This window comes from Triticum dicoccoides, chromosome 6B (assembly GCF_002162155.2).
Source record: "Triticum dicoccoides isolate Atlit2015 ecotype Zavitan chromosome 6B, WEW_v2.0, whole genome shotgun sequence".
In the NCBI taxonomy this organism is placed as follows: Eukaryota; Viridiplantae; Streptophyta; class Magnoliopsida; order Poales; family Poaceae; genus Triticum; species Triticum dicoccoides.
Genome location: NC_041391.1, coordinates 666,497,203 through 666,506,222, shown reverse-complemented (window position 1 = coordinate 666,506,222; position 9,020 = coordinate 666,497,203). Strand labels below are relative to the sequence as shown.

General features: G+C 45.1%; 1 pseudogene; it reads left to right on the top strand.

The window, feature by feature from the left end:
* LOC119321441 overlaps positions 1–9,020 on the top strand; it is a 34,011-nt pseudogene that overhangs the window by 23,537 nt on the left and 1,454 nt on the right.

Below are 9,020 nucleotides of genomic sequence, written 5' to 3'. Positions count from 1 at the left end.
CTCCTTCGGCCGCCCCCTCTCCCTCCACCCCCCGCCTGTTGGCTTTTGATCGTAGATCAAATCACCCAGGAACTCCACGTACTTGCAAAGCTAGAAAGCAAGCTAGCACACAGCCAGCTTGATCGATTCCCAGCAGCCGTAAGTGGCGTCTCGCCGGTATGTACTCACGTATGTACACTACGACGGAACCTAGCGACTTCTCTCGACGGAACACACGCGTAACAAGATGATGGATTGCAACAGGCTCGTCTCGAGCCTGGTTCTTTATTGCCTTTTCTGATCGGTACAAGTTACAGGGGTTATACGTGAGCATATATAGCAGCTAGGACTAGCAATCAGACCTACTCGGTTTGGACTTCTAATCCTACAACTACTACAAGTGCTTATCTGTGTCCGACTAGGACTCAACACCACACGTCGTGGTTACTCCTACATTCACCCCCTAAACACGACGTGGTCGTTAATGCCGACCTGGGTCCCAAATGCGACTACTACTATTCACTGGCATTATTCTTGACATTACTTTCGCCATACTTCGTAGTATTTCAGGGACTGACTTTACGTTGGTTAGATCATCCATTGCTTGACGACAACTCTTCTCGTTGGTCGCGTCTTCGACCTTCACATGTTCTTCGATGCTTGATAGACTGTCTTTCGGATTCTCGTGGAGACATCTTTTGAATCCGAGTGAGACCAAACTTCGGTCTAACTTTGCGTTCCAAGCTCTTGGCGCTTGCTTCCCGTAAAGTGTCTTCTTGAGCTTGTAAACTTTTTCTTCTTCGCCTTTCTTCTCGTAGCCGAGGGGTTGTTCCACGTACACTTCTTCTTTGAGGTCGCCGTTAAGAAAAGCGGATTTCACATCCATATGAAGAACCTTCCAATCCTCTTGTGCTGCCAAAGCTAGGAGCACTCTCACCGTCTCGATTCGAGCAACCAGTGCAAACACCTCCTCATAGTCAACTCCTTGATGTTGTACGTAGCCCTTTGCGACGAGTCTTCCCTTGTGCTTCACAATGGCACCCTTCGTATCCTTCTTCAACTTGTAAACCCACTTCAAACCTATGGCCTTTTGGTTCGGAGGTCGGGTTACCAAAGTCCACGTGCCATTGCTCTCGATCGCCTTCATCTCCTCATCCATGGCGTGCATCCAACTTGAACTTTTGCTCGCCTCTACGAAGTTCGCCGGCTCCTCAACTCCGAGTAAACACAAATCGGAGTACTCGAGTGTAACTGGCTTTGCGTACTTGTTGACTTTCTTGAGGGGCTTGTAGCGACGAGGACCGGAAGAATCCGTCGTGGCTTGCGAACGAGGTGACACAAATTGTGTCGGCGTCGATGCACTTGAGGAACACTGTTGAGTCTCGGGCATGGTAGATGCCGGATCGTTGGCATCCTCGTTGTCGGCGTAGTCGTCATGATCGTGACCATCATCTTGATTGTCATCATCACTATGCGCCTCATTGTGGAGATCTCCGCCAGTGTCGTGCGCGTCGTCGTCGGTGTTGGCACCATGATGATCACTATCATTGTGGTCACCTTGGTTGTGCGTCTTGCCAACCACCTGGACATCCTCCCCTGCATCATCATCAGTTGGAAATTCAACTGTGAATATGTTACTGTTTGGAGCATCGTCGGCTGTTGCGCTCCAATTCCACGCTTGGTTTTCTTCAAACACAACGTCGCGTGAAATCCGTAGACGCTTTGTTCGTGGATCGTAGAAGCGGTATGCCTTGGTGCCGGAACTCCTCTCGTATCCGATGAACACCATCTTGGTGCTACGATCGGCAAGCTTTGAGAGATGCGGCTCCGCCGTCTTCACATGCGCCACGCACCAGAACGTCCGTAGATAAGACACATTCGGCTTACGTCCGTAAATTGCTTCATACGGAGTCTTGCCGATCACTGCCTTCGTTGGAGCCCGATTGAGAAGATAGACTGCTGTCGAGACAGCTTCTCCCTAAAAAGTCCCCGGCAAGTTCTTGCTCTTGAGTAAACTTCTCGACATGTCAACGATGGTTCGATTGCGCCTTTCAACAACCCCGTTCTGCTGTGGCGTATAAGGTGCCGTGAGGAACCTCTTTATGCCAATCTTCTCACGGTAGTCGTTGAACTCGTTTGACGTAAACTCTCCGCCGTGATCTGTCCGTAGAGCGCGAACCTTTAGCTTGTGTTCCATCTCCGTTGCAGCCTTTAGCTTCTTGAACGCTTCAAACGCCTCATCTTTAGATCGTAGGAGAAAGACCCACATGTATCTCGAGTAGTCATCTACCACAAGGAATAAGTACTTCTTTCCTCCGTGAGTTGCTGGGGTGATAGGGCCACATAGATCACCATGGAGCAGCTCGAGTGCATCACTTGCACGATAGGTAGACTGAGCAGGGAACGGCCTGCGGTGCTGTTTTCCAACCAAACACCCGTCACATACTCGATCAACATGGTCGATAAACGGCATCCCAGATACCATCTCCATCTTTGACATCTTCTTCAAGGCGTAGAAGTTAACGTGCCCAAATCTAGCATGCCATAACCACGAATCATCATCACTCCTGGCGAGCTAACACTCCGGTTGAGATTGATCAAGGTTGAGAATATAGAGCCTGTTCCGCGTGCGATTCACATGCGCTAACACGTTTCGGAGGTTGTCGAAGATCGTCATCACTCCATTCTCAATATCCACCTTGCATCCATTCTCGTCAAGTTTCCCGACAGAGATGATGTTGTTGCGAAGCCGTGGGATGTAGTACACTCCGGTGAGTATGCGATGTTCTCCTGTGAGACCCTCGAAGAGGACAGAGCCTTGCCCGCAAATCTCCACATTTGAACCATCACCGAACTTGACCGAGCCTTGAACATCATATTCTAGCTCGAGGAACTTCTCCTTGCACCCCGTCATGTGGTTACTGGCACCCGTGTCAAGATACCACGACATGTTCTGGCTCCCGGATAACTTTGGTGTTTACTTTTTCTCGTGAAGTAGCACCTTCCGGTTTGGTTTCACAACCATCGTTTGGACGAGATCACAAACTTTGGCCATCAGAAGACCTGGACGTTCGTCTTCCTGCTTTGCCAAATTTGCCTTGATCTCCCGCTTGTTAGGCTCCACGAGATCACAAACTTCGGCCATCAGAAGACCTGGACGTTCGTCTTCCTGCTTCGCCAAATTTGTCTTGATCTCCCTCTTGTTAGGCTCCGGACAATCCTTCGCAAAGTGACCCATCTCGTTGCAGTTATAGCACTTGACCTCGGACATATCCAAGTTCCGTGGCTTCCGCTCTTTAGATCGGTCCGCCTTACCACGACCTTGTGGCTTGCCTTTTCCTTTGCCTTCTTCGGTTTGTCCGCCGCGCTTCGCGTTGCTTGAGCCTTGGCCAACGTTGCGCCTTCCTTTGCTACTTGGGGACTCCCAATCTGCGCGCGAGTACATGAGTTGGTCACTACCTTCTCCTTTGCCTTTCCGACAACCACGAGCATTCTCTTCCCATGTCCGCAAGCGTCCGATCGCCTCCATTATGGTCATGTCGTCGATGTCGTAAAGCTGCTCGAGCGTGCCGATGATGTACGTGAATTTATCAGTCACCAAACTGAAAAACTTTTCCACAATCTCGGTCTCCTCGAGCTTTGCACCAAGCGCGCGGATCTCTCCCACCAATGTAGTCAGACGCATGGCATAGTCATTCACCGATTCAGTTTCCTCCATCTGCAACTTGTGAAATTGGCGCTTCAGCACTTGTGCCCGAGCCTTGGTGACACGATCTTCTCCGATCCTCATCTCTTTGAGTGCGTTCCACGCCTCTCTTGCTGTCTCGAACTCCGCCAATGTCATCAGCACGGAATCTGGCACAGACTGGGCTATGGCGGCCATGGCACCTTCGTCGCACTCCTTGTCCACGTCGTCGTCCGTGATGGCCTCCCACACTCGAAGGGTTCGGAGAATGATCTTCATCTTCACCACCCACACGCCGTAGTTGGCGTCGGTGAGCATCGGGTACTGGATGGGGATGTTGCGATGCGCCTGTACGTTGGCGCCGCCCGTTCCGCCACCACTTGTTGCTGACTTGCCGCCCTTCTTCACATTGTCGCCTTTCTTGTTCGCCTTGAAACCGCCGTTGCCGGACTTGACCGACTCAGCGTTGCTGTCCGTCATCGTAGATCATAGATCGTCGAGGCTCTAGATACCAATTGTTGGCTTTTGATCGTAGATCAAATCACCCAGGAACTCCACGTACTTGCAAAGCTAGAAAGCAAGCTAGCACACAGCCAGCTTGATCGATTCCCAGCAGCCGTAAGTGGCGTCTCGCCGGTATGTACTCACGTACGTATACTACGACGGAACCTAGCGACTTCTCTCGACGGAACACACGCGTAACAAGATGATGGATTGCAACAGGCTCATCTCGAGCCTGGTTCTTTATTGCCTTTTCTGATCGGTACAAGTTACAGGGGTTATACGTGAGCATATATAGCAGCTAGGACTAGCAATCAGACCTACTCGGTTTGGACTTCTAATCCTATAACTACTACAAGTGCTCATCTATGTCCGACTAGGACTCAACACCACACGTCGTGGTTACTCCTACACCGCCCCCTCCCTCCTCCTCCTTCTCCTTCGGCCGCCCCCTCCCCCTCCTCCCCCCGCCCCCTCCCTCCTCCGATCCCACCGGCCTCCTCCCCCTCCTCCTCTCTCCTTCCTCCTCCCTCCATCTCTTTTTTTCTGTTTTTTACTATTGTATAATGTAGTTTTTTTTACTGTTTTTAGTTAGTGTTTAAAATAATGAGTAAGTAAATTAATAAACTAGTTGAACTAGTTTGGTTTTAGTAAGAACTAGTTGAATTAATAGAACTAATGTATTTTTAGTAAAAAAATTAATATAACTAGTTGAACTAGTTTATTTTTAGAAAGAACCAGTTTATTTTTATTTATAGTAAGTTTATTTTTAGTAAGAACTAGTTGAATTAATAGAACTAGTTGAACATGTTATATTTGTTGTTATTTTTTCAGTTTAAGCAATTATTCCCGCATCGACGTCGATCGATGTCGACGATGCCTATCCCGCATCCTCGTCATCGATACCCGTCGTTCGCTAGGGTTTTAGTTGTATTAGTGATGTTATATGTATGATACTATTCGGGATGTATTAGTGATAACTTATAGGGTTTTTGTTTTTGCAGAAATCAAGGAGCCCCTCCATCATCCCCACCGTCGTCCCCGTCACCGACCCCCTCCGACCTCGAGGTGAGACAAGCCAAATCTCCATGTCAATATTAAACCTATAAGATATGATGTAGATAAAAACATGTATATCTTGTGTTGCTCAAATAGGATATGTGGTTGCCCAAGTGGCCGGTCATGTTTGCAGGTTACACCTCCGAGTGGCCTATGTTTTGGCGGAGTGTTGATTAATTTCCGTTCCGGCAAATTTTAGGTGCTCGATATGTCCTGTTTTAGCAAAGGTCATGCCGGAATTTTCCCTGAATTTTGGCATGACTTGTGCTAGAATATGTAGGAAATATCGAGTGGCCTAGATTTTCTAGAAAGATAATTAAACGATATTTTGGGTTGACTTTAAGACTGTCGAGGCCGAAGAATCCCGACTGTTGTCGTGGGGGTCGTTTCTCCTTCTTCTCTGGGTGCTAGACCTTTGTTATGCACTAGGGGAAGAAGGAGTAACGACCATCATCGACGGTCGCAAATGTCAGAGAGGATTCAGTGAGGGAGAGTATCCACCATATATGAGAGGACGAAGAATCCCGACTGTTGTCGTGGGGGTAGCTTCTCCTTCGTTCCCATGTGCTAGACAATTTGGTGCAATGCACTCGGGAACGAAAGGAGGAGATACCATCACCGACGGTCGAATATATACACCAGTGAGCTGAGAGTTTTCAAGAAAAGACTCAACAGACCCATAGTCAACCCGTGATGAATAATAATGATCTAATTTTGTTTTTGTAGTACATATATTTAATTTTATAAGTTTAATCTTTGAATTATGAACATAGGAAATGTCGTCGGACGAAGAAGGTTCCGGGGAGTGCTCCTGGTGCGGCGACAACCAGGGTTTCTGCGACAGGCCTCACCTGGACGACGATTGGCGCTTCAGCATTAAGCTCGAGGAGGCCTTCGATTGTGAAATGGTACGCTACGATGCTAAGTGTTTTTTTCGTAATTAAGCTCGACTTCTACTACTTCAACGTGTAATTTTCGTCTTTTACAATTCGACTAGCTTATCCCATGCCATGCAAGACGATATGTCTTGGAGAGGATGGGTTTTGAAGATCATGAGAGGAATGAAACAAAGAAAATTAACCTAAGGAGCCATCATGGTATGGATTTTAAGGTAAATCTATACAATTCTGAGAGCGTATCAAATTTTGGTTGCCCGGGTTGGGAAGCACTTTGCAAGATGTATGATTTTCAAGAGGGTATGTTTGTCACCATGGATCTTGGTGATCGTGACATCGACCAAGATAATTTGGACATTTCGGTTCTTGTTGATACGCTTCCAATTCTACTGCTATGTGAGTTCCTCAAACATAGTTATTAAGTAATTTATATTGTTTATTTCAAAATAGTTGATAGCTTATTTCCATTAGTAGCTTATTTTCATTCTTCAAAGAGTGTGTGGAAGATGGTAGACAGAACCAACTACACCGATGGCTCTGAGTTAACTTATCAAGAGAAAAATCATATGGTCGCATATTGTACTGACATTGAGAATTACAATGCCTTGTATCGAACTCCTCCAAATTATGGTGAATACGTGCCACTGGTGCACGTGTTGAACAACGATAACTTTCATGGAGATTTCTTGATAAGATTTTTTACTATTACGACATCCATGCATCTTTTGCATACTTCTAAAACTGAACTACATTGCTAACTACGAAGTTATTACTATGTTTTTCAACAGAAAATCCCGATGGATTGTGTGCCTCATTTGATGTATCAGAATGGTCGTTTGGATGTTTTGAACATACAGCTAGGTCGTCCTACGAATCTCACATGTGCATATCGGGTTTCTAAAAATGGTGAACACATGATAATCAAAGAATGGAAAAAATGTATGGACATTCGTAAGGAGGTTCTTGGAAGCAACATTGCGCGAAAGGCAAGAATTGAAGACAGGATAATCTCCATTCTCCATAATGGAGAGTCAGGGGCTATCTTATTTTATGCTATTTTACCCAAAATAATATAGTAAGTCCTAAGAATATGTAGTAGGTCCTATGAGGTACAATATGTTTATGAGAGTTGATGATGATGAGTATTTGTGATTATGTCTAGTGACCAACTTGTATGTGATGTCTCATTGATGAAAACGATGATCATGAGGAGGTGTTATATGACAATGATGTATTATGATGATAAGTTGTTAATGATATGATGATGATGATGATGATGATGATATTTATTATATTATTGGGTGAAAGAACCGTGGATTAGTTTCAAGTGGATGTCCATCCACTTGAAACTAGTCCACGGTTCTTTCTCCCACTGATGTAATAACTCATTATGATGTAAAATCATTCTCTAAATTGTTGCGGTATGAAAACTTATATAAAGGTGTATGAATACAACCTGAAATAAAAAAAGAAATACGGAATAATAGTAGTAGCGCGTGCTAGGAGAAGCGCTAGTAGTGCTCGTTTTAGAAAGCGCTGCTACTAAGTCGATATAGCAATAGCGTTGTCTAGCCCACGCTACTGCTAACCTTTAGCGGTAGCGCCTTACTAGTAGCGCGGTACTCCGTGCTACTGATAGGCTTTAAACACACGCTACTGCTAGGGTTTTCCCTAGTAGTGGAAAAAGCGAGATATTGGCCCCCATTTTTTGTTACTTGTTCGTTGTGCATAAGATCTTTTAGAAACTCTTGGTCTTACATGGCGTTAATTCAACAATTGGTCTGCTTTAGCCTCTTGCTACATGAAACATTTGATCGCCTCCTTTGTTGCCAACTTTCAGCTGACGTTTTCTTATATTCCGTTATTGCTTGAAGTTATTGCGTAAGATCTTTCCGAAACTCTTGGTCTTATATAGCTTTAGTTCAACAATTAGTCTGCTTTAGCCTTTTGCTACATGAAACGTTTTATCGTCTCCTTTGTTGCCAACTTTCAGCTGGCGTTTTCTTATATTCCGTTATTGCTTGAAGTTATATTGAATCATATCATGGAATGAAGTCCAATATGGCCTTCTTTTTGCCAATTTGCTATATATATCCTTTCTAGAAACCTGATGCCGATTAACCCTATCCACAGTGATCCGATGGTTTGAATGAATGCTTTGGTCTATGCAACCTGCTTTACTGATGCTGCATGGTAGAACATAATGAAATTCTCGCAATGGTATTTATGTAACACCTACAGCCTTGTGTACATAATTATCTTGCTCCATGTAACCAGTAGCTTTTAGTCATCTTGGTGCTTTACTAATCTGGATATGTGATAGTATTGTATTTTCTTCTACAGTTCATCAGGGTTGTCACTAGCATATGCCAAGCTAATTCAACAATTAGCAGTCTTTAAAGGATATTCAGGTTAGTTACTTGTATAGTTGTATATGACCAATATATATGTGCTACAACCTGAGATATGCAAGTTTGCATAGTTTTTTATGGCATGATAGCATCTGATTATTCTGCAGTGGCATTCTGTGCTCTCAAGCTTGCCGAAAATAAGTTCCCATCCTCAACGAATTCACAGATCAACCTTCTCAAAATGCAATTGCTACATGAGCGTGCCCTGCATCGGTACAAAGCTATTTCTTCACTTCTTTTATCAACTGCACTGTGCGTCCACAATTTGCTTTGTTATTATTTGGTATAAAATTGATCTATGTAGAGGACACTTGAGAATTGCGCAACAAATCTGCGATGAATTTGGGGTGCTCTCATCTTCTGTCAGTGGAGTTGACATTGAGCCAAAGACTGAAGCTAGTCTACGGCGTGCCTTCTCGTTACTCGCTGCAAAACAGTTTAGCCAGGTTCTGAATTTACCTGCTTACTGGTTTTAACCAAGAAGCATCC